The sequence below is a fragment of the Periplaneta americana genome, chromosome 11 (assembly GCF_040183065.1).
Source record: "Periplaneta americana isolate PAMFEO1 chromosome 11, P.americana_PAMFEO1_priV1, whole genome shotgun sequence".
NCBI lineage: Eukaryota > Metazoa > Arthropoda > Insecta > Blattodea > Blattidae > Periplaneta > Periplaneta americana.
Genome location: NC_091127.1, coordinates 172,429,727 through 172,456,139, shown reverse-complemented (window position 1 = coordinate 172,456,139; position 26,413 = coordinate 172,429,727).

The window sequence follows — 26,413 nt, the reverse complement described above, 5'->3', positions numbered from 1 at the left end:
ACAATGCGTGCAGCTCTGCGTTGTGTAACTTTCTCCATTCTCCTGTAACTTCATCCCTCCTAGCCCCAAATATTTTCCTAAGAACCTTATTCTCTAACATCTTTAATCTCTGTTCCTCTCTCAAAATGAGAGTCCAAGTTTCACAGCCATACAGAACAACCGGTAATATAACTGTTTTATAAATTCTAACTTTCAGATTTTTTGACAGCAGACTGGATGACAAAAGCTTCTTAACCGAATAATAACAGGCATTTTCCATATTTATTCTGCGTTTAATTTCCTCCCGAGTGTCATTTATATTTGTTACTGTTGCTCCAAGATATTTGAATTTTTCCACCTCTTCGAAGGATCAATCTCCAATTTTTATGGTTCCATTTCGTACAATATTCTGGTCACGATACATAATCATATATTTTTCGGGATTTACTTCCAACCCTATCGCTTTACTTGCTTCAAGTAGAATTTCCGCTTTAAATATAATAAATTTTAAAACTTCCAATATTTCACTAATAAAAATATGTTGTGATTCTAGTAGCCTACTTGATTCCGTGTTTGTCTGTTTTAATTTTATAGGATAAGAATAATTTTTATTGTAGCCTACACTACATTTTGTATTTATGTATTAGATATAGGATACGTGTTGCCAAACATTTTATCAAGTAATTGTTTATTTTATAGAATTACTAGTACTTGTAGGTAAATCTTAAAATGTTTTTTTTTTATTTTATTGGGTTATTTTACGACGCTGTATCAACATCTAGGTTATTTAGCGTGTGAATGATAGGAAGGTGATAATGCCGGTGAAATGAGTCCGGGGTCCAGCACCGAAAGTTACCCAGCATTTGCTCGTATTGGGTTGAGGGAAAACCGCGGAAAAACCTCAATGAGGCAACTGGCCCCGACCGAGATTCGAACCCGGGCCACCTGCTTTCGCGGCCAGACGCGCTGACCGTTACTCCACAGCGTAACGTTTAAAATGTTTATACAGAATATGATGTCGGAAACATTTTCACACATTGATGAAAATTACTAAACATTTCATATAACGTTCGTCCACTGGACTGGAGCAGACAGACAGGAATTGTTTGTAGAGCCTCAGCGATGCACATTTGTAACGAGTGACCGGTTTGGAAAGTATTATTACTAATATTAATGTGTTTTGTTGCTTTGGCATGCTTGTACGCAGTGAACGTAGTCAGTATTGAACAGAAGTTATGGCACATGAATCTATGTATAGAAAGCTCTCCACGATTGAATACCTTCATGCCAGTAGATAATCCACTTGGGTGTAGCTAGGCACTGATTTATGAAATGCATCTGTGTCTGTTGTTAGAAAGCTTCAGTACATATAATTGCACATACAAAGACAATTCTTTATTAAGGGAAGTAATTTCGGATATATCTCTTTTAACTGTATATGGGCATCGTCCGAGGATAATATTCTGCTTCTCACGAAAATAATTTTCCATCATTTATTGTTCATTCTGACAGCATTTTATTGTATTGTATTGTACTTATTAACATTCCATGGTATTCATACATTGCTTCACAGCTGGAATATGGAACAAGTCAAAAAACTTAATACTACTATATTGTCTTAGGGTGCTATTCATATACAATTCTGAGCACGCGCTACGAGCGTACTAAGCTAGCTAGCCCCGGCTATCCCCTAGTTACTTGTACAGAATTCAAATCATATCCTATCGCTAACACTGGTTTATGAATACGAAAAACGCTGATCATCCACCGGAAGCCCGCGCTAAAAATGTCTATGAATACGGCCCTTAATTTATAGTCACTGTCTAGATGAAATATATACAGAAGAGATTTACAATATAGTCTACTAGTACAACACAAAGTTTTAGTATCAATTTTATGAAGTGTTGTTGAATGTCATGAATTCACCTACAGAATAGAAGGCGTGAGAAATTAGGTACTTCTTTAATTTGGCCCTAAATAATCTTATGTTTTGAGTTTCATTTTTTATATCGATAGGAAGGCTATTAAAAATTTTTACTGCCATATAACGCACTCCTTTTTGATAGCACGATAGACTTGTTGATGGAGTATGAAAGTCATTTTTTGACGTGTATTTATGCTGTGAACTGTTGAATTAGTTACAGAGTTTTCACGATTACATAAGAGGAAGATTATTAATGGAAAGATATACTGACAAGCCATGGGCATTATTTGTAGTTTTTTGAAAATAGTCCTACAAGATTCCCTAGATTTGGCACCTACTATTATTCTACTATTATGTTGCCAAAGACCTTCCTATAAGTTAAATCTGGTCTAGACCGTGTTAGCTCAGATGGTAGCTCGTTTGTCTGCTGATTACGGAACCGCATTCGGGCGTGGGTTTCGAATCCCGCTTGAGCCGATTATCTAGTTGGACATGAGGCACATGGGGGCATGGAGGTAGAGCTCCGTCCAACAGCCTTTTTTTATCCCCGGGAAAGACCCGATACTCAATTTGATGGGAGGCTGAAAAAAAGATAGAACCGTTCTGGACGTTTGGTCACGAGAAAACATAAGAAGTAGTACCTACTGATGAAATTAGCATAAATTAGTAAAATTGTGTAGTTTGTTATAGTGTCAGTTATTGTAGAAAAAATGTATGTCTGTGCTGCAAATTTGGATACAAGTTTTACTGTGTGAAAACATGAACATAACTTAAGGGGAGTCTGTACCCCAAATTTTTACTTAAAAAAAATGAAATTTTTGTTTTTATCATTTTTCGGTTGTTTAATATGTGTAAAATGGTAATATGATTTTGTTTCTTCTAATTGTCAGCCTTTAGTGACCAAAAATATTGTAGTAATTCTTAATGCAAAAAGTTTCATTTAATGAAAATTTTTTTCTTGCCAACCACTCGGTGGAATTTTGAACTTATTTATCCAGTTGTATACATAAAATTAGTCCCGTGTCGTGGTCTAAGGCATCCTGGCTAGGACTCGCGTTACGGAATGCGCGCTGGCTCGAGTCCTCATGGAGGAAGAAATTTTCTCATGAAATTTCGGCCAGTGTATGGGACCGGTGTCCACCCAGCATCGTGATGCACTTGGGGAGCTACGATAGGTAGTGATATCCGGTTACGCAAACCAGCTATAACGGCTGGGGGGCTCATCGTGATAACCACACGATACCTTCATTCTGGTTGGATGATCATCCACCTCTGCTTCGGCATGTGGCCTGAGGCCAGCAGCCGGCTGATAGGTCTTGGCCCTTTATGGGCTGTAGCGCCACGGATTATTATTATACATAAAAGTATGTTACATATGCCCTGTTTTATCTACATTTATATCTTTTATCACATCTGAGAAATATGCACCAAAAATTGAGGAATTTAACATTGAAAGATATGGAAAGTTTAACACCATTTTTCTGCACTTTCTTATTTTTCGTGTCATTGGTACACTTTTCTCAGAAAGTATTCTACCCAGAAGGCTGAAATTAATATACAGTATCAATGTGATGGCATTTTACATAGTAGGTTAAAAATTAACTTTATTTCTATCTTCAGCAAAAATAAAAAAATAATTTGCAATCATTATTGATGCAAGAAAATGTTATCATTTTTTTTGCCAATCGCTCAGTGGAATTTTAAATTTATTTAACCGGTTGTATAGATAAAGGTATGTTACATGTGCCCTATTTTTTCTACATTTGTATCTTTTATAACTTCTGTGAAAAGTGTACCGAAAATTGAGAAATTTAACATTGTAAGATATGAAAGTACAGACTCTCCTTAATTTGTTGGCTATAGTATATTATACCAAGGAAACTGGTTAAGAAGAGAAGGCGTGATATAAGTTTTGGAAATTAACTTATTTTAACGACTTCTCAGGTAGTGGACATACTTTATTGTAAATATTGCATACTTGTTTTCGATTTGAATGAACGCTAAAATGTGTACGTGCAAAAGTACCTTTAAGCTGTGTTATTTTGCTATTACGTACTGAGTGGTAGTTGTAATTCATCTCTGGAAGTCTCTGCTGAGTTGGTATACGACTTCTCGCTGCCAATCAAGTACTGTAACATGTTTGTAAAAAAGCACCAACCATACTTTTCCCACATCGTCCCTGCCAATCAAGAGGCTTGTATGTGTTGTCCATTGTGAAAACGCTGGCCGTCAGTCGCCGCGGCATTACCGAGGAATGGATATTTAAAAAGGAAGTGTGTTTTAGGAGGACAATAAGCACGGCCGGAATGGGTCGCCTACCATCATTATTCCGACTAGACATGTGGTGGGGCTCGTAGCTTCCCTTTGTAGTAACGAGACAATGGTGTCCCTTTCAGACTCTCCACACAATTCATTTGATACAAGTTCTATGTTAATTTGTAGTGAGAAGTTATGTACGATTTAGATATATGGCGTCATTTATATCTTTTTCTATGACAAGTATTCCAGGACTTCGTAGTAGTAAATTTATTTGTTTATAAAATTCGGGAATGGAAGGAGTCCATAATCGTACCTATTTTTAAGAAGGGGGACAAGACTAACTGTAGTAACTTTCGAGGAATATCACTTTTGTTGACGTCGTACAAAATTTTGTCGAATATCCTTTTGAGAAGATTAACTCCATATGTAGATGAAATTATTGGGGATCATCAGTGTGGTTTTAGGCGTAATAGATCGACTATTGATCAGATTTTTTGTATTCGACAGATATTGGAGAAAAAATGGGAGTATAAGGGTACAGTACATCAGTTATTCATAGATTTCAAAAAGGCGTATGATTCGGTTAACCCTGCATTACTCAGGTGGGGTGTGGTAAACCCCGGTGCGTATATTTCAACGAAAATCTAAGAGATGGAGCTAGTGTGTACTCTGTGCATCCGTATACTTTTCAATCAGATCCAGAAGAGTTCACTTAAGAAATTGTTTAAGTGAACGAAGAATAGTATATTTAATTGCGTTTATCTGATTTCTGAAACTTGCGGAAAAATATATTAGTTATTTAAAATGGGGTTTGTGAAACCCCACCTGAGCAATGGTGAGAATATTTATAACATGAGTAACGCAGGGTTAAGAGAGAAGTTTTATTTAATATTCTTATTGAATTTGGTATTCCCAAGAAACTAGTTCGATTAATTAAAATGTGTCTTAGTGAAACTGACAGCAGAGTCCGTATAGGTCAGTTTCTATCTGATGCTTTTCCAATTCACTGCGGGCTAAAGCAGGGAGATGCACTATCACCTTTACGTTTTAACTTTGCTCTAGAATATGTCATTAGGAAAGTTCAGGATAACACAGAGGGTTTGGAATTGAACGGGTTACATCACCTTCTTGTCTATGCGGAAGACGTGAATATGTTAGGAGAAAATCCACAAACGATTAGGGAAAACGTGGAAATTCTAGTTGAAGCAAGTAAAGCGATAGGGTTGGAAGTAAATCTCGAAAAGATAAAGTATATGATTATGTCTCGTGACGAGAATATTGTACGAAATGGAACTAAAAAAATTGGAGATTTATCCTTCGAAGGGGTGGAAAAATTCAAATATCTTGGAGCAACAGTAACAAATATAAATGACACTCGGGAGGAATATAAAACGCAGAGTAAATATGGGAAATGCCTGTTATTCGGTTGAGAAGCTTTTGTCATCTAGTCTTCTGTCAAAAAGTCTGAAAGTTAGAATTTATAAAACAGTTATATTACCGGTTGTTCTGTATGGTTGTGGAACTTGGACTCTCACTTTGAGAGAGGAACAGAGTTTAAGGGTGTTTGAGAAAAAAGTTCTTAGAAAAATATTTGGGGCTAAGAGGGATGAAGTTACAGGAGAATGGAGAAAGTTACACAACACGGAGCTGCACGCATTGTATTCTTCACCTGACATAATTAGGAACATTAAATCCAGACGTTTGAGATGGGCAGGGCATGTAGCATGTATGGGCGAATGTAGAAATCCATATAGAGTGTTAGTTGGGAGGCCGGAGGGAAAAAGACCTTTGGGGAGGCCGAGACGTAGATGGGAAGATAATATTAAAATGGATTTGAGGGAGGTGGAATATGATGATAGAGAATGGATTAATCTTAATCAGGATAGGGACCAATGGCGGGCTTATGTGAGGGCGGCAATGAACCTCCGGGTTCCTTAAAAGCCAGTAAGTAAGTAAGTATAAAATTCGGGAACATTAACATCCTTTAATCATGTCTAATGTTGAAGGTCATATGTTCATTTGATTGTCCTATATACATTGCTTATCTTTCGTAGAGGATTTCACGTTAGAAAAAAGCATTGGTTTCGTGGGCTTTAATATTTGAGAAGAAAAATTCGCTCCGGCCCCGGGAATCGAACCCAGGTCCTTGGTTGTACGTACTAAGCGCTCTGACCACTGAGCTACACCGAATTCAATCCACAGCACTGGATCGAATTCTCCTCCAATGTTTTCCTTTGTGGCCTGACTCCAAGTTAGCATATATGTTGACGTGTATCCAATGTCAACTGCCATTATACTAGGAGTGCACTCAGCTGAGTGACTTGTTCGGCCGGGATTCCGCAGTTAAGTGCACAGTAATCTGTACAGACATATGCACTGCAGCTATGAGGATGTTATAGATTTATTAATTTGTCATACAGAATAATATCTGTAATATTGACAATTAGCAGTGCATATTTCTGTACAGATTACTGTGCATTTAACTGCGGAATCCCGGCCAAATAAGTCACTCAGCTGAGTGCGCCCCTTGTACAGGGACATCATTTCATTTTTACTTCAATTTTTATTGTACCTGAGTTTTTGAATTTACTCCACTCCCACCCCTTCTACTAATGAAGTTCAACCGTCCTCCACACAGATCCAAGACCGCATAGTAGCCTTACGGTCGTAGTAAACAGTACGTTCCAAAAATATGTTCGCGTTTTCCAGTTAAACAGTACGTTTCAAAAATATGTTCGCGTTTTCCAGTGACGAAAGAGCTTTCAATATTGAATCATTTTCGCACAGGTAGGCCTACTGTCGTCCATTTGCCTACGACGTATCTCGGTTTCCCCCACCAGCTTTTATTCGCCAGCTAGTGGCTGGGCTGTCTTAGCTCTTTCCTGAGAACATTAATTTCTGTTGGGAATTGGGCGTCTACGTAATATTATACAACTGTTTAAAATAACTTAAATTAAAGGGCCTGGTTAAGTAATTAACTGTCACATGATTTCCTCCCTTTCTACGACGCTACGACATAACTACTTGGACGGGAAGTAGATAGTATGTCTGAGTAATTTTATCTTTTCGGATCGGGCAGAAGTGAAGATTGAATTTACAGTACTTAAGGTACACTTTTAAAGAGTAGGTACAGAATTATTTTAACATGAATTACTAGTACGACGGACGAAACTGCTAATTGGAATTAGATACAATAGTCTATAGTGCGATAATATGCATATTAAAACTGAAGCCTGTATCGAAATGAACGGCCACCATTTTCAAAAATGTGTTTAAATATCCATATTATGATTATTTTTTAATTTAACTTCATTCTCTGTATTGTACGCTAATGTGCTGTGGACAGTATAATATACACTGCATAATGAATACGTTCGCATGGATAACTCAGTTTTTGAGTAAAAACACTCATTGTTAATACTGTACTCTATTTTGATTAAACAAAAACCTAATGAAAATGATCAAACTCAAAAGCGCGATATTTCCTAGTTTACGTAAATGGATGAACTACTTTTCTTCCCTCCTATACCTAGTGAAGTGATTTGTTTGTATATTACGCCAGTATCATCGAACTCCAGTCGTGGAAGGGGATAGCAAACGGCGTTGATCCAGAGGTATAGCCAAGTTAATATTAAAAATGTTAGTAAAAATAAAATGATGTCCCTGTGTAATGGCAGTTGATATGGAAACATCAAAACATATATGCCTAACTTGGAGTCAGGCCACAAAGGGAAACATTGAAGGAGGAGAATTCGATCCGGTGCTGTGGATTGAATTCGGCGTAGCTCATTGGTCAGATCGCTTGCACGTAGAACCAAGGACCCGTGTTCGATCCCCGTCGCCGGAGCGAATTTTTCTTCTCAAATATTAATTGATGTGTATTATCTTTTTATATTAATTGTAATTGAACAGTTCGTTATAAGCCATTTAGTAAGCGGATCTTTTGGCCAATTACGTTGTCTTAGGATTCTGAACATTCGCACGTAGCGGAACTCGTAAGTCATCTGGTCACAACGCAATGACATCTTCAACCCTTTGAGACACAGAATTCTTAGTTATCAAATTTGAGGTGGATATTGATCAAATGAAATAATGTTCTTGCACCCGTCAGCCACACAAACTTACGGCCGCTGTTGCATTCGAAGTCTGCTAGCAATGAAGTAAACAGTACAGAGCTGATGTGTTTCAGAAATATGGTTGCGTTTTCCATAGAAGGAAGAGCCTATATTATTGAAGCTTATTTCCAGGGGCAGGTATTTATGGAGATTAATTTTATCATTTGTGTTTTTTTAATATTGGTGTCGGTGGAGATTGTTGGAGATTGATTTGTACCTTTGTTGGATATTAATGGAAATTTTGGAAAATACAATTATTTTGAAATTGGAGTATTAACTCAGTATGAATATTCCTTTCTAATTAATTCACATTAAAGGTTCATTGGATTCTGGTAAAGGTGCGGTATGAGCAATAGACGATATTTGTTGGATTGAGACTGTATTTAACACACATTCATTAAAAAAACGGAAAATAAAACTTTCAGCCCTCAAATTAATACTTTCAGATTATTAGTGAAATGTTGAATTCTTCGTCTTTTGAGTTCACTAATGTAATGAGAACACCTGGTAAACAATATGATATATAGCCTACTTGAATGTGCAACAAATTCAATTGAAAAAATGTCCGAAAAAAGAACTCAGAATATGAAATTCGCTATAAAACGACACAATAATAATAATAATAATAATGATAATAATAATAATAATAATAATAATAATAATAATAATAATAATAATTCGCGAATGTGTTCATATTTCGCTATTTGAACTCTATTTCGCGATTTGTCGTGATTGTTTTATCCGCATATTATTAGACTAATCATAATCACTTAATTCGTAAAGGTTAGTGAAAATCTATTCTATATCTATTATGTCGTGATTTTCGCGATCTCGGTAAATACCCGGCCCTGCTTATTTCGCACAGGTACGGTGTGTAGTATGACTGAATAACTTTATTATCTGTGTGGACTAAGCAGAGGTGAAGATTAGAGTTACCGAAAGTACGGTAGTATGCTGAATAAAGTAGCCATTATATAATGAATAAAACCATCTGAAGAGTTGAGTTTTAAAAAAATGTTACTACTCTACTGTATTTTGATAAAATACCATAAAAGTAATGATCAAACTGAAAATCGTATTTTCCTGTAACATAAATGGATATACTACTTTTCTCTCCTATAGCTAGTAAAATGATTTGTTTATATATTGCACTAGTAACACCAAACTCCTGTAAAGGAAGGGGGTAAGGGAATATAGCCAGGTTAATGTTAAAAATGTTGGTAAAAATAAAGTGATGTCCCTGTATAAAGCAAATACAAAACAAGGAAATAACTGAAAGGAGATAATCTTCACTAATTCGCCAAGAATCGAACTGGGGAATCGGAATTACAGCTTGAAACGTTTTCTGTTTGAGTCCCAGCAACTTACTCATTGAATATTTATATAGTACGTTGTGCATATTTCAGCTGTTATTTTTTACATACGTATCTGAGCTCTAGTAATTATCTGTTACAAAACATAGTGCAGCGTGCTAGAGATTAAATAGATTTCATTTTCCACGTCACGTGTCCGGCATTGTGTCCCGCACCTCTGCTTCTCGTCATGAATGAACGCGCTTGTATTGACGTTTTACAAGCCGCTGCTGGCGCACGTTTCAGTGGGTGAATACACAGTTATCGCTGTGCATATGCACCACGTTGTCACCACATGTTGGTATTTTCACTTAGCACATGGCATTCCCATCCGGATCCAAGGCGGGCTGTGTCTCTATTCCTAAATGGAATACTAAAGTCGGTGTGCCTTAGGGTTCATTTAGCTTGTTGTTGTGTGGAGAGCATCAGCTCCAATAGTAGGGCCTAATGTAAGCACACACGTGTTCGTACCCATAACACAGAAGCCAGAACTCAGATCCAAAACTTAAATTTTGTTATGCATACCACTACTTTTAATTAATACTGCGTACAAAATATTTTTAGAAGAGTTTTAATATTTTATAATAATAATTGTGTTAAAATTGTGTTAAGACTACTTTAGAATAACTTTGTTACAGCATGTTTGTAATTGCTATTATGTACAGTAGTGGCAATAAAGGTGCTTAGGAAAATATTTGGGGCTAAGAGGGATGAAGTTACAGGAGAATAGAGAAAGTTACACAACGCAGAACTGCACGCATTGTATTCTTCACCTGACATAATTAGGAACATTAAATCCAGACGTTTGAAATGGGCAGGGCATGTAGCACGTATGGGCGAATCCAGAAATGCATATAGAGTGTTAGTTGGGAGGCCAGAGGGAACAAGACTTTTAGGGAGGCCGAGACGTAGATGGGAAGATAATATTAAAATGGATTTGATGGAGGTGGGATATGATGATAGAGAATGGATTAATCTTAATCAGGATAAGGACCAATGGCGGGCTTATGTGAGGGCGGCAATGAACCTCCGGGTTCCTTAAAAGCCAGTAAGTAAGTGGCAAAAAAACCCGGACCGACGGAATAATCAAAGTCCCCGAAATGAGCCACTGCGCATGCCACGCCCGCATTCACAAGATAGCGAGTAATCTATTGAAATTGTTGTAGTTTCGACTGCTGACGTAGTCCATTTCGAAAGCCATTAGAAAATAAGCTGGTAAAATTAATGTTCTGGGAATAATATAAGTTAATTAAGTACCTGAGCCATTCAATGAAGACGAAAACAGTAACCAGTTGCGTGGCTGTTGTTCAACTGCACAGGTGGTTTCGGGTCCAAGGAATATGCACCGACGCTCTGGAGTGAACAAGGCTCTGAAATCAGCTACAAGGGTCGGTCCGGTTTTTTTTTGCCACTACTGTACAGAATATCTAGAATGATGTTGTTGGAATATGGTTTTAATTGGTAGGTTGTTTACGGAATATTTATAACAATTTTGATGAAACCTGTTTTTTAACAAAGTGTACCTGGCAGTTTAGAATAATTTTATTGATATATGTTTCTTTTTCTTAGTAATGAAATACATAAGTGAAAAGTTGAACGAATTTCATAGGACTATAGACAAGTTGAACCGTAAGTAATGTCATTACTTTCAGGGGGTTATTTCTCGAGATATTTTAGACAAAAACGTTTAATACAATTTTGCTTGTTTTTTTTTTTTTGCTTCCTTTTCGAGATAAAAATTGTTTTGTATGAAACATTTTCCAGCGTGTTTTGAAAAAAGCCATTGATTTAATTCCCAATATGCTCAATCAGTTTAAGAGAGCTGTGTGTAATGATAATAATTTCTTTCTTTCTTTCTTTCTTTCTTTCTTTCTTTCTTTCTTTCTTTCTTTCTTTCTTTCTTTCTTTCTTTCCCTTAGTTTAACCTCTCCCTTTTAGGTTCATTTACACGACCCACGCCACACGGGCGAGGAATTACTCTATGTATCACATACATACTTTTTTGACCACACAAGGACATGGAGGTCCTCCCCGGATGAGGGATCACCTCAATGCCAGGGCCATCTCCGATACAACACAAACATTTAAGACATTACACAGCATTCACTCACACCATATGAAAGGATTAAGGGAAGGATCGCCATCCATGGCCGGACTATATATATATATATATATATATATATATATATATATATATATATATATATATATTCTTACGATCTACAGACGTTGATAATCTTACGAGAATGCACAACATGCTACGAATAATTCTGTGGTGCCCGGGTAAAGGGGTATAAGTCTTAAATTTAACTTTTGAGAAAATGCAAAAACAAAGTTTGCAACAAATCTGTAAATCCCAGTGTGTTTCTTTTTACAATGTACTCTGGTTATTTTGTCCTTCGCTCAATGCTTTTCAAGTTCTATTACAAACATTTACTTATTTTCAATATTTTCATAATGTTTTTTATATTATAGTAAGTTTGGACAACTTATCCCCCTTTACACAAACTTACATACAACTTATCTCCTTTTACCCCGAAATATCTCTTACAGAATAATCACGCAAAGCTCATATTATGAAACATAATGACTATTAAAAATTACACAAATGTTCCAAGATGGCTGAACAGCTGCATTAAAAAAATTAAGCAAAGTTAAAAAAGAAAGTAAATTTTACTGTTCATAACACAATAGTATTAGATGTTTCAATGCCAATAAAATGTTATTTTCAAAATAGTATCTGCCTCAGTGTACCTAAGGAATGGTAACATAACGTTTTCAAACTATAGACAATAATAATTAATAAGCACTTTCTTTAACATTATCAAAATCACTAATCTTCATAGACTTCTTCGATTGTGACAGGATGGATGTCTCGTACTGTTGAAGTTGTTGGAAGTGCAGTGTAAAAGGAATTAAATATATTTGGAACAACCGGTAGCAGGTCCAATAAATCTTTCTTCTTTTGACAAGAAATTGGCACAGGGTCCTGATATGAAACAGGTAACTGGAGTAGATTACCTGATTGTCCTCTTCGCCTGACATTCAGTGTCTTGAAATCCTTTCATGTGTCAAGTGTTTCTTTAAACAATACCATGTCAACAGCCTTTGTAAATTTTAACCACTTCATAATTTTACAGAGAGATCTTTCACCTTATTCTGTGGTTTTCTTCGTTTCGAGAGCATCTTTGAATAAGTCAGAATACACTGGTCTACAAAAAAAAACATGCAACAACCTAGATTCTGAAATGCTCTAAGCATGTTATATACTAGCTCAGCATAATTATCAGCTCGATAATTTCCTAAAAACCTAGTTGACATTAGTACAAATGTGTCCCAAGCTTCGAGTTCAAGAACACTCAGTTTTGACCTGAGCGTAATGTCACACATCATAATTAAAAATTAAAAATATTATTACTTGAAAATTGTGACGCAACAGACAAAACAGACTTCAGATCTGTAATCAGAACACTCAGATTAGGATTGGTACACTTGTTTTTGTTCAGTAGCAAAATCACAATAAAATAAATGAAATTGATCTAAATGTATTAAAATGTAAAATTAAAAATGTTATTATTTTAACCTTATGCATGATACAAAAGAACGGACTTCAGATCTGTAATGAGCACACTCGAATTAGGGTTGGTATACTTGTTTTTGTTCAGTAGCAACATCACTGTAGACCAGTGGTATTGAAGCAAGTCTGACTGATTCATTTCAATCACATTGAATGGCTTCTTTTTTCCTGTAAGTCGTACAAGCTGCATTCAATCATGAAGAATGTGGATTTTTATGTCACAGGTTTTCTTCTTTCCCTCAATTTAGGCATGGTCGGAGTCGCACTCCATATGAGTGTGGCTTTTTATAAAAAAACTTGCGACTCAATGTTTCAAAGTGTGGATGATTTTTCAGAACAGTTACATACATAGCAAGTATGTGAGAGTTTTTTTGTCCCCCCCTCATGTGTCTGAATACACTATTACATGTTGCACATGGAAAGGCAGATTATAGAGAAATTTTGAAATGCAAGATGCAATTTGATTAGCTCCCCCGGTCACCATCAACTTCACTCCACATAAAACTTGTGACTTGTCCGTCTTTACAGTTATGTACGGTCAAATTAAAAGTCCAAATTTGACACTTGTAGAAAGCAACAGAAGTTTTCAACATTGTTGTCTGTAAACATTGATGTAAGTTAAATGTTATAACATAACATGTGACTTTGTAAATACGTTTGTCACAAATTGAATCGTAGTAATTATTGTGCCTATTATAATATCATGAAGTGTTTTATGTATAGGTTGTATCCCTGATCACAAGAAAAGATAACTGCCTCTTTGCTAATTGCAGCTGATTGTTAAAAGACTCAGTTCGAGGTATAATAATTCAAGATGAAAGAGAATTTCACTCTCCTCCAAACAAGAGTTCACTATGAGAAAATGATTGGTAACTATCAGTGTTGAACTTCGGACTCAATTCACCGGCATTACCACCTTCACTCCATTCAGATGTTAAATAACCTGGGATATTGATACAGCATCGTAAAATAACCCACTGATTGCATATACTTTGTCTTGAGATTTTGCAAGATATGCTTATCAGCCAGATCTTGACATTGCAGTAGGGACGCTTGTACTGCTGTCTTTCCATCTCCGGATAAACAATTCAGTTTCATCTTCAAGGTATCGCATGGCATGTGATATGTATGTATCTACGAGTATTTTGGGATGCTTGATTTTTAGATTCAGTTCATGAAATAATTGTTCATAGACTGTGCAACATACTGTCTTCGAATTTCCACAGTATCGATTTAGAAGGAAGAGATAGTCTCATCAAATGTTGCCAAGAAACACTTTTTGCATACAGGAACCATCTGTCCATCAATTCTCAATGGATACTTCGATATTAAACAATATAGCTGTTATGCCATACTCTTGCATAATGTTGGTACCGCACAGGAATTATTCGAATGATACACTGTATGCAGACATCAAATATGCAAAAATGTTGTTATTCTTGCTATGTGATACAGTATATTTGCCAAACTGCCAGTAAATTTTAAGTACAGTGTTACAGGTCTACACGTGTCTTCATCTAGAGGTTGTGCAAAAGGGTATAAGTTCAGTAGCAAACATGTATGTATAATTCCAGATCGTGTAAATGGATATAAGTACACTTATCTCCCTTTACCCAAACAAACATTAGCTTTTTGGGATTAATACCCTTTTTCACATCTCTATATATACTTTTCTGAGCTGGATGGACTTATGTCCCTTTACCCAATTATAGAATATGCCTTTCCGAACATCATGGCATGCGTAACTCATTTTTCGATTTTTTGGACTTATACCCCTTTACCCGGGCACCACAGAACTATTAGAAGTAAAGAAGGTAAACATGCGAATTCTAAATGAGGCAGTAGAGCAAGTGGACAGCTTCAAATACTTGGGGTGTACTGTAAGCAGTAACATGAGTTACTACCAGAAAGTCAAAAGGTGGATAGCAACGGCAAAGGAAGCTTTTAACAGAAAAAGGAGCATCTTCTGCGGACCTTAGAAGAAAGAAATAAGGAAGAGACTAGTGAAGTGCTTTGTGTGGTGTGTAGCATTGTACGGGGCAGAAAACATGGAAATTATTACGAAGTAACAGAAGCGAATAGAAGCATTTGAAATGTGGATATGAAGAAGGATGGAACGTGTGAAATGGACAGACAGAATAAGAAAGGAATCTGTGTTGAAAAAAGAGTGGATGAAGAAAGTATGATGCTGAAAATGATCAGAAAGAGGAAAAGGAATTGGTTGGGTCACTGGTTGAGAAGAAACTGCCCTCTGAAGGATGCACTGGAAGGAGTGGTGAACGGGAGAAGAATTCGCGGAAGAAGAAGAAGATAGCAGATGATAGACGACATTGAGTCATATGGATCATATGCGGAGATTAAGAGGAAGGCAGAAAATGGGAAGAACTGAAGAATGTTGAGTTTGCAGTGAAAGACCTGCCCTTGGACAGAACACTATGAATGAATGACTAGTATAACGATACAGCATGGTGGTATTAATTACGTCATCTTTAAAATGGCTGCGCTCAATCAGTTTACAATACATGTAAACTTCATACTCATATTTCGAAAATTTTTCCCACTTCCCCACATTCACATTGCTAATGCTTCTACAGATTTCACGTTAGGAAACTGAAATTCTTACTGCTTATTCTTTAAGATACAGTATATTGAACAAAGTCGTGTTGGAATTTTAAAAAATGCTTTTAATGAAAAAGAGTGTGTAGATATCTTGCAGGGTTTGGAATTGAATGGGTTACATCAGCTTCTTGCCTATGCGGATGACGTGAATATGTTAGGAGAAAATACACAAACGATTAGGGAAAACACGGGAATTTTACTTGAAGCAAGTAAAGCGATCGCTTTGCAAGCAAATCCCGAAAAGACAAAGTATATGATTATGTCTCGTGACCAGAATATTGTACGAAATGGAAATATAAAAATTGGAGATTCATCCTTCGATGAGGTGGAAAAATTCAAATATCTTGGAGCAACAGTAACATATATAAATGATACTCGGGAGGAAATTAAACGCAGAATAAATATGGGAAATGCGTGTTATTATTCGGTTGAGAAGTTTTATCATCCAGTCTGCTGTCAAAAAATCTGAAAGTTAGAATTTATAAAACAGTTATATTACCGGTTGTTCTTTATGGTTGTGAAACTTGGATTCTCACTTTGAGAGAGGAACATAGGTTCAGGGTGTTTGAGAATAAGGTGCTTAGGAAAATATTTGGGGCTAAGAGGGATGAAGTTAAAGGAGAATGGAGGAAGTTACACAACGCAGAACTGCACGCATAGTATTCTACACCTGACATAATTAGGAAGTTAAAATCCAGACGTTTGAGATGGGCAGGGCATGTAGCACGTATGGGCGAATACAGAAAAGCATATAGAGTTATTTGGGAGACCGGAGGGAAAAAGACCGTTAGGGAGGCCGAGACGTAGATGGGAAGATAATATTAAAATGGATTTGAGGGAAATGGGATATGGTGATAGAGACTGGATTAATCTTGAACAGGATAGGGACCGATGGCGGCCTTATGTGAGGGCGGCAATGAAACTTCGGGTTCCTTAAAAGGCATTTGTAAGTAAGTAAGTAAGTGTAGATATCTTGTAAATTGTTTTAAATTTGAATAAGAATAGGTTTAAATTTTCATGGTTGTACAAGGTAAAACAAAAGAATATGAGAAGTGGGGCTTTCTAAAGAGATGAAGTATGTAGAAAAAATTTCATTATCATAATTAAAATTTTGGGAAAATTAGAAATTATGAACATATGAAAATTATTTTTATGACTTAAATTATTCCCAAACTACTAGACATAAAACTTAAACATATCAATACTGACATAAATAGGAATATGCGTACAAGAAATCGAAGCATTAGCTTAAAACAAAGGCTATAAGAAAATTCACCCATCCCCTCTATTAATATATTTTAACGTTACATTCTACTTGATAGGCCTAAGTATGAAAAAGGGCAGGGCAAAGAAAATAATTCCGTAATAATGAATAATTCATTACACTCTCGCTCGGTATAAAGAAATTTTATTGCATTATCAAGTTCATGTAGACAACTCACTTCACAGTTAATATTTTACATTATATGCACTACAACACCATTTGGAAATTCTCCTAAACATCCATAAAATTGGAAAATCCTGTATAATGAAAATATTGAGAGAATGAATTACGAGGAGTTTTAGACCTACTGATTTACACTACATTTCATTAATAATGCATTAATTACGCAATTCTTACTTAACACTTGCATGTCGGTTACATATCTAATTTAAATCTGAAAATAAATTAATTAATGTAAATGAGTAAATCTATGGGCCGCCTTCTTACACCTCCTCGCCGCAGCTTTGTTATGGCGCCTTGTTCATAATCCTGTTCGCCGCTGTTTTGTTATGCCGCCTTGTTCATAATCCTGTTCGCCGATGTTTTGTTATGCCGCCTTGTTCTTAATCCTGTTCGCCGCTGTTTTGTTACGCCGCCTTGTTCATAAACCTGTTCGCCGCTGTTTTGTTAAACCGCCTTGTTCATAATCCTGTTCGCCGCTGTTTTGTTAAACCGCCTTGTTCATAATCCTGTTCGCCGCTGTTTTGTTAAACCGCCTTGTTCATAATCCTGTTCGCCGCTGTTTTGTTAAACCGCCTTGTTCATAATCCTGTTCGCCGCTGTTTTGTTATGCCGCCTTGTTCATAATCCTGTTCGCCGCTGTTTTGTTAAACCGCCTTGTTCATAATCCTGTTCGCCGCTGTTTTGTTAAACCGCCTTGTTCATAATCCTGTTCGCCGCTGTTTTGTTAAACCGCCTTGTTCATAATCCTGTTCGCCGCTGTTTTGTTAAACCGCCTTGTTCATAATCCTGTTCGCCGCTGTTTTGTTAAACCGCCTTGTTCATAATCCTGTTCGCCGCTGTTATGTTAAACCGCCTTGTTCATAATCCTGTTCGCCGCTGTTTTGTTATGCCGCCTTGTTCATAATCCTGTTCGCCGCTGTTTTGTTAAACCGCCTTGTTCATAATCCTGTTCGCCGCTGTTTTGTTAAACCGCCTTGTTCATAATCCTGTTCGCCGCTGTTTTGTTAAACCGCCTTGTTCATAATCCTGTTCGCCGCTGTTCTGTTATGCCGCCTTGTTCATAATCCTGTTCGCTGCTGTTTTGTTAAACCGCCTTGTTCATAATCCTGTTCGCCGCTGTTTTGTTAAACCGCCTTGTTCATAATCCTGTTCGCCGCTGTTTTGTTAAACCGCCTTGCTCATAATCCTGTTCGCCGCTGTTTTGTTAAACCGCCTTGTTCGTAATCCTGTTCGCCGCTGTTATGTTAAACCGCCTTGTTCATAATCCTGTTCGCCGCTGTTTTGTTATGCCGCCTTGTTCATAATCCTGTTCGCCGCTGTTTTGTTAAACCGCATTGTTCATAATCCTGTTCGCCGCTGTTTTGTTAAACCGCCTTGTTCATAATCCTGTTCGCCGCTGTTTTATTAAACCGCCTTGTTCATAATCCTGTTCGCCGCTGTTTTGTTATGCCGCCTTGTTCATAATCCTGTTCGCCGCTGTTTTGTTATGCCGCCTTGTTCATAATCCTGTTCGCCGCTGTTTTGTTAAACCGCCTTGTTCATAATGCTGTTCGCCACTGTTTTGTTATGTCGCCTTGTTCATAAACCTGTTCGCCGCTGTTTTGTTAAACCGCCTTGTTCATAATCCTGTTCGCCGCTGTTTTGTTAAACCGCCTTGTTCATAATCCTGTTCGCCGCTGTTTTGTTAAACCGCCTTGTTCATAATCCTGTTCGCCGCTGTTTTGTTATGCCGCCTTGTTCATAATCCTGTTCGCCGCTGTTTTGTTATGCCGCCTTTTCATAATCCTGTTCGCCGCTGTTTTTTTAAACCGCCTTGTTCATAATCCTGTTCGCCACTGTTTTGTTATGTCGCCTTGTTCATAAACCTGTTCGCCGCTGTTTTGTTAAACCGCCTTGTTCATAATCCTATTCGCCGCTGTTTTGTTAAACCGCCTTGTTCATAATCCTGTTCGCCGCTGTTTTGTTAAACCGCCTTGTTCATAATCCTGTTCGCCACTGTTTTGTTATGTCGTCTTGTTCATAAACCTGTTCGCCGCTGTTTTGTTAAACCGCCTTGTTCATAATCCTGTCCGCCGCTGTTTTGTTAAACCGCCTTGTTCATAATCCTGTTCGCCGCTGTTTTGTTAAACCGCCTTGTTCATAATCCTGTTCGCCGCTGTTTTGTTAAACCGCCTTGTTCATAATACTGTTCGCCGCAGTTTTGTTATGCCGCCTTGTTCATAATCCTGTTCGCCGCTGTTTTGTTATGCCGCCTTATTCATAATCCTGTTCGCCGCTGTTTTTTTAAACCGCCTTGTTCATAATCCTGTTCGCCACTGTTTTGTTATGTCGCCTTGTTCATAAACCTGTTCGCCGCTGTTTTGTTAAACCGCCTTGTTCATAAACCTGTTCGCCGCTGTTTTGTTAAACCGCCTTGTTCATAAACCTGTTCGCCGCTGTTTTGTTAAACCGCCTTGTTCATAATCCTGTTCGCCGCTGTTTTGTTATGCCGCCTTGTTTATAATCCTGTTCGCCGTTGTTTTGTTATGCCGCTTTGTTCATAATCCCTTTCGCCGTTCTTTTGTTATGCCGCCTTGTTCATAATCCTTTTCGCCGCTGTTTTGTTAAACCGCCTTGTTCATAATCCTGATCGCCGCTGTTTGTTAAACCGCCTTGTTCATAATCCTGTTCGCCGCTGTTTTGTTAAACCGCCTTGTTCATAATCCTGTTCGCCGCTGTTTTGTTAAACCGCCTTGTTCATAATCCTGTTCGCCGCTGTTTTGTTAAATCGCCTTGTTCATAATCCTGTTCGCCGCTGTTTTGTTAAACCGCCTTGTTCATAATCCTGTTCGCCGCTGTTTTGTAAAACCGCCTTGTTCATAATCCTGTTCGCCGCTGTTTTGTTAAACCGCCTTGTTCATAATCCTGTTCGCCGCTGTTATGTTAAACCGCCTTGTTCATAATCCTGTTCGCCGCTGTTTTGTTATGCCGCCTTGTTCATAATCCTGTTCGCCGCTGTTTTGTTAAACCGCCTTGTTCATAATCCTGTTCGCCGCTGTTTTGTTAAACCGCCTTGTTCGTAATCCTGTTCGCCGCTGTTTTGTTAAACCGCCTTGTTCATAATCCTGTTCGCCGCTGTTTTGTTATGCCGCCTTGTTCATAATCCTGTTCGCCGCTGTTTTGTTAAACCGCCTTGTTCATAATCCTGTTCGCCGTTCTTTTGTTAAACCGCCTTGTTCATAATCCTGTTCGCCGCTGTTTTGTTAAACCGCCTTGTTCATAATCCTGTTCGCCGCTGTTTTGTTAAACCGCCTTGTTCATAATCCTGTTCGCCGCTGTTTTGTTAAACCGCCTTGTTCATAATCCTGTTCGCCGCTGTTTTGTTAAACCGCCTTGTTCATAATCCTGTTCGCCGCTGTTTTGTTAAACCGCCTTGTTCATAATCCTGTTCGCCGCTGTTTTGTTAAACCGCCTTGTTCATAATCCTGTTCGCCGCTGTTTTGTTAAACCGCCTTGTTCATAATCCTGTTCGCCGCTGTTTTGTTAAACCGCCTTGTTCATAATCCTTTTCGCTGCTGTTTTGTTAAACCGCCTTGTTCATAATCCTGTTCGCCGCTGTTTTGTTAAACCGCCTTGTTCATAATCCTGTTCGCCGCTGTTTTGTTAAACCGCCTTGTTCATAATCCTGTTCGCCGCTGTTTTGTTAAACCGCCTTGTTCATAATCCTGTTCGCCGCTGTTTTGTTAAACCGCCTTGTTCATAATCCTGTTCGCCGCTGTTTTGTTAAACCGCCTTGTTCATAATCCTGTTCGCCGCTGTTTTGTTAAACCGCCTTGTTCATAATCCTGTTCGCCGCTGTTTTGTTATGCCGCCTTGTTCATAATCCTGTTCGCCGCTGTTTTGTTAAATCGCCTTGTTCATAATCCTGTTCGCCGCTGTTTTGTTAAACCGCTTTGTTCATAATCCCTTTCGCCGTTGTTTTGTTATGCCGCCAAGTTGATAATGCTTTTCGCCGTTGTTTTGTTATGCCACCATGTTCATAATACTGTTCGCCGTTCTTTTGTTATGCCGTCTTGTTTGTAATCCTGTTCGCCGTTGTTTTGTTATGCCGCTTTGTTCATAATCCTTTTCGCCGTTGTTTTGTTATGCCGCCATGTTCATAATCCTTTCGCCGTTGTTTTGTTATGCCGCTTTGTTCATAATCCTTTTCGCCGTTGTTTTGTTATGCCGCCACGTTCATAATGCTTTTCGCCGTTGTTTTGTTATGCCACCATGTTCATAATCCTGTTCGCCGCTGTTTTGTTAAGCCGCCATGTTTTTACGACGTCTTTTGCTTAGTTGTGTGGACCGCAATTTTTTACGACGTCTTCTGCATAGTTGTGTGGACCGCAATTTTTTACGACGTCTTCTGCATAGTTGTGTGGACCGCAATTTTTTACGACGACTTCTGCTTAGTTCTGTGGACCGCAATTGTTCACGACGACTTCTGCTTAGTTGTGTGGACCGCAATTTTTTACGACGACTTCTGCTTAGTTCTGTGGACCGCAATTTTTTACGACGACTTCTGCTTAGTTCTGTGGACCGCAATTTGTCACGACGACTTCTGCTTAGTTGTGTGGACCGCAATTTTTCACGACGACTTCTGCTTAGTTGTGTGGACCGCAATTTTTCACGACGACTTCTGCTTAGTTGTGTGGACCGCAATTTTTTACGACGACTTCTGCTTAGTTCTGTGGACCGCAATTTTTTACGACGACTTCTGCTTAGTTGTGTGGACCGCAATTTTTTACGACGACTTCTGCTTAGTTCTGTGGACCGCAATTTTTTACGACGACCTCTGCTTAGTTCTGTTCACCGTATTCTTTTACGATACCTTCTTCTTACTTCTGTTCGCTGGAGTTTCGTCACGACGCCTTTTTACTTCTGTTGTCTCCCTGCTATCCGTGTTCGCCGCCGTGTCCTGGACGATCCTTTTTTTGCATGTTGATTGGAAATTGTGAAGTTCGCTTGTTTTTTAATCTGTTAGAAGGGAGTGAGAGTATCAGGACAAATTGATAGGTTGTGTTCACAGCATGAATGAAATAAGAGTATGCAGCTATAAATTAACATATAGAAAAATCAATCAAGACCCTTTAAAATAAGAGTATTTTGATGGTCATCATGATAACGACGTACTACATCCTTTGAAGTCTATGTCTATTGGCCGTACGTTAGGTCCATTTGAAACTGTGAACCTCGGACCCATTAGGAATGGTGGCCCTCACAGACCAGGAGCAGAAATAAATGAACACTGGAGGGCCACATAGAATGTTATATTTTATTGTCATAATTTCAATGCGTCACGTGACATTTTGCGCTCTGAATTGTTTTCAGCCTCCGAATCGGAGCAAAATGGCCGCAGCGGTGATTACAGACTTTGAGGAACACGACCGCTAGCTGGGTTATTGGCCGCCCGTGCGTCTTTTGTTATTTTAACCAGCAACCGTGGAACTTGAGGTTGGCTTTATTTTGCGTAATCTTATATAAAATCTCTACTCTCAAATCCCTGATTTCACGCTAATTGAATACGCTGATTATTGTTTGTTCATTTTCCGCTGCAGTGTTTAATTACTGGTTGCTTTCTCGCTTGTCAGTATTATATGAAGCATAGAGTTATTATTTTGAAGCGATCAAAATAGGATTTTGAGGGTTTTGTGAAAACGAACCTTTCCATCAACGCCTTATATGAAAGCCAGGGAAACTAACTATATAGGCTACAGGAGACGAAATAAATTGGATGCAAAGGGTGACAACTTTTCAAAATTTAATTATACAGTAGCCAAAAAATTATTACAGTGTTTGTTCATCAATAATTTTCCAACAAATTGAGATAAAATTCTCATTTTCGGGGTAAATGTAAGTATAAAAATATTCGCCGTCCTCCATTAACACCCTTTCCTGTTTTAGGCTACGCTTAAGGATTTTAGCACAGTTCTTGCGATTAGTTTATCACATGAAATAAGACGACGTTTGTACTGTCTTGGCTGCCTCTCTCGTATTCTTACATTACAGGACACTAATTCACACATGAATATGATGCCAATGGGTTATTTGTAATTGCAATGTAAGTTATTACTAAAGAGAATTGAGTTAATTTGGAAATTAATACCCCAGTTACGAACTTTAATATTAGGCTATATTAAATTATCAATTTCTGTCTTTATACTCCCCGCATTTATTAATCGTCACTAGATTTCGATGTTCCGTTCCCAGTGAGAGAGACACAGGTTAACTGGTAGCGGAGTATTGGACGGAGTTGGGGGGGATATGCTAGGTTTGTTTACTTTTTCCATCCGTCTAGTTGGACGTAGGACTAAATCTGGAAGAGTAGGGAGAACGCAAAGCCATTACGATGTTGAAAACGAAATTTAATTCGAATTGTATTTTAAATGTGAATGATTAACGGTCTTCCGCAAGAAAAGAAAATAAATTCAAAATATGAATAAATAAATAAATAAATAAATAAATAAATAAACAAATAAAGAAAAAAATAAAGAAACTAATGAATGAGGAAGTAAATAAATGAGGAAATACAAAAATGAGGAAATAAATAAATGAGGAAATTAATAAATGAGTACTTAAATAAATGAGGAATTAAAGAAATAAATGAGGAAATAAACAAATGAATGAGGAAATAAATAAATGAGGAAATAAATAAATGAGGAAATAAATAACTGAGGAAATAAATAAATGAGAAAATAAATAAATGAGGAAATAAATAAATGAGGAAATAAATAAATGAGGAAATAAATAAATGAGGAAAAAATTAAATGAGGAAATAAATAAATGAGGAAAAAATTAAATGAGGAAATAAATAAATGAGGAAACAAATGAATGAGGAAATAAGTAAATGAAGAAATAAATAAATGAGGAAATAAATAAATGAGGAAGAAATTAAATGAAGAAATAAATAAATGAGGAAATAAATAAATGGGGAAATAAATAAATGAGGAAATAAATAAATGAGGAAAAAATTAAATGAGGAAATAAATAAATGAGGAAATAAGTAAATGAGGATATAAATAAATGAGGAAATAAATAAATGAGGAAACAAATGAATGAGGAAATAAATAAATGAGGAAAAAATTAATTGAGGAAATAAATAAATGAGGAAATAAATAAATAAATACGTAAATACATAAATAAGTAAAGAAAGAAAGAAAGAAAGAAAGAAAGAAAGAAAGAAAGAAAGAAAGAAAGAAAATATAAATAAATAAATAAATAAATAAATAAATAAATAAATAAATAAAGAATTAAACAAATAAATAAAGATATAAATAAGGAAATAAATAAATAAATATGTAGAATACAATTTTTAAATTATTAGGCCTGCCATATTTTGACTGATATTTTATTATTTTATGATTTGATTATATTCATTTTAATTCATTTGATTATATCCGATTTCACTTTTATTATCAACTTTCATTCTGACTTTTTACTAATATTAAATTTTTACTAAATTCAATACTAGAATTATTTTCATTATAAGTATAAGTTAATATTACTTTTCTTTCTTAGAAATAATATGTTAGGTTAATGTAGGCTCAATTTCCCCCCCCCCCTCTCCGAACACAAGTGTTACTCATACGAGAATTACATTTATGTTAAGTAGAGATGTTTGTATTTAAAAGTTATTTGTTTAATATTTAATTTAATTTAATGTAGGCCTATTTATTTAATTAGCTAGCTAGTGAGTACAAATTAAATTTATAAAATAAAAATGTTTCTAGCCACTACCGTAAGAGCCAGGCTCGTGTACGGTGTGGTCTTAGTCAATAATATAACATAAAATTCAGGTTACAAAGACAGTTTACTAAATACAGTAAGTAACTTAATTCAAACCAATAAATACAACACAAGAGCAAGAATAAAGAAGAAAGAGAAAACGAGAGAAAAATACACATTTAATATAAATTGACAATCCGTCAGAAGCCAGTGATATTCAATAAAAACATGAATATAGTCGACAGAAATAAAAGGTAAAAAAATACATTTGTTAATATTATATATCATGGATAATGTAACAAACTTCTTTTTTAAAAGCTTCAATTTTAAAATATTCAAATTTGGAAGATGATTTATAATTATATTATAAATTCTTAGGCCGAAACTAGCACCATAATTTATTAATCTTATTATTTTAAGACAAGTTTCTTTTTGCCTATCAAGACCAAATGCTGGGCAACTTTAGGAGCTTATTGCCTTATTCGTGCGTATATTTCTTTGTCCAGTTTATATTGTATATCTACGAGTTTAAATGTCCACCCACTTTTTTCCGATCTTAGCAAAAGACACCTGTTTACATTTTGAACTCGATTGACCATTCTGAACAAAATAGGCTATTTCTCAGGTAAAGCCTTCAGCAGGGCCTAACTCGTCTTGGTTTATTCTACCCGTAGTACTGCTGTCGGAGGTTCGTTAGGATGTTCGTTAGCTCTGCGTTTGAAAAGCTGTACTGTTTCGTTTACTTCTACATCACCGAAATTAGCAGGATATGTATAGCTTTCATCTTGAAAATAGTTACCTGGTTATCGTCATCGAAATTCGTTGTGAATTTTGCATTGCACATGGCTTTTTGTTCATATACGCAACATTTTATGATTCCATTTCTATTAACAGGAAAGTTTGAAAGATTTAAATGTGGGATCCTCTCTTCGAAGAAATCATGATATGTCTAACTAGAAGTACTAGGAATTTCCATAGAAACGGTGACAATTGTAAATTACAGATTATTGGAAACAGTGTAGACATTTGAATTTCTACCACTGCCTGCTGGATCGCATCTTATGGCTGCGTAACAAACTGCTCATTCCTCTTTCTTAGCATTGAGTTTCACGTGGAACATTGTTGTCCAGATTCGACGCTAGAGCGCAGCGAGTAACTTCCGTTGTTTTGGCTGTGCTAATTGTGCAGAGTGAATTATAATATTTTAAATTTGAAATCTTAGAAGTAATTACAGTGTATGTAAGTGATAGTTTATGAATTATATGCTTTCTTCTTTAAAATATATTGGAAGTAAGAAATACTCCAGTCAAAATACCTTTAATTTAATGTTGTTTTCTAAAAAAGATTTTTTAGGATATATAAAACTTGGTTTTCTAAACATAACAATATTAATTA